Source organism: Amblyomma americanum, chromosome 2 (assembly GCF_052857255.1).
Source record: "Amblyomma americanum isolate KBUSLIRL-KWMA chromosome 2, ASM5285725v1, whole genome shotgun sequence".
NCBI lineage: Eukaryota > Metazoa > Arthropoda > Arachnida > Ixodida > Ixodidae > Amblyomma > Amblyomma americanum.
The window spans coordinates 126,791,002-126,791,645 of NC_135498.1; the positions used below are offsets into that span (position 1 = coordinate 126,791,002).

The 644-nt window shown below is 44.9% G+C and overlaps 1 non-coding gene across 1 annotated transcript; it reads left to right on the plus strand.

Moving 5' to 3' along the window:
• The first annotated feature begins 234 nt into the window (after positions 1–234).
• Positions 235–306, plus strand: TRNAA-UGC (transfer RNA alanine (anticodon UGC)). The gene has a single exon. It is a non-coding gene; the product is annotated as a tRNA-Ala (tRNA).
• Positions 307–644: the final 338 nt, after the last annotated feature.

The window sequence follows — 644 nt, forward strand, 5'->3', positions numbered from 1 at the left end:
TTATTATTCTCTGGAGGAAGAAGGAAGGTGGGAGTCAAAGCAAAAGGAAAAGTGGTGCCGAGGTGTAAAGCGCCGGAATACTTTCGACCACCTGCGGATCTATAATGAGTAGTGACATTACTCTCTTACATTTATAAGAATTTATGCTTACAAATGTAAAAAAAATACGCAAGACAAAAAACAGTGCGCACAAATCTAAGCACATATTGCCATTATAATCATTCCCACTACCGCGGGGGTGTAGCTCAGATGTAGAGCGCTCGCTTTGCATGCGAGAAGTCCCGGGTTCGACCCCCGGCTCCTCCACTGTGGCATGTTTTTTTTAAAATTCCTGCAAATGTGGGGGAGTTGGTGGGCTAGCGATGGCAGACAAGCAAAATTTACTATATATGACCCACTTCGCTAGAAATGCACGAAGCCTGCCAGTGTGACGCAGCATTAGAACGCTCGAAATTCGTGTTCATGAACAGCTGCTGACACATCGTTCCACAATGTGATGAGAGGCATTTAAATTTCATTTCGGTAATCTCCTCCAGACTCTTCAGCCACTACATGCTCAGCCAGCGCGCGAATTGTCATGAAAACAACATTGAGCGGTAATTTCTACAGACATTGAGTGTCTGACCATAACGACGTTCACTGGT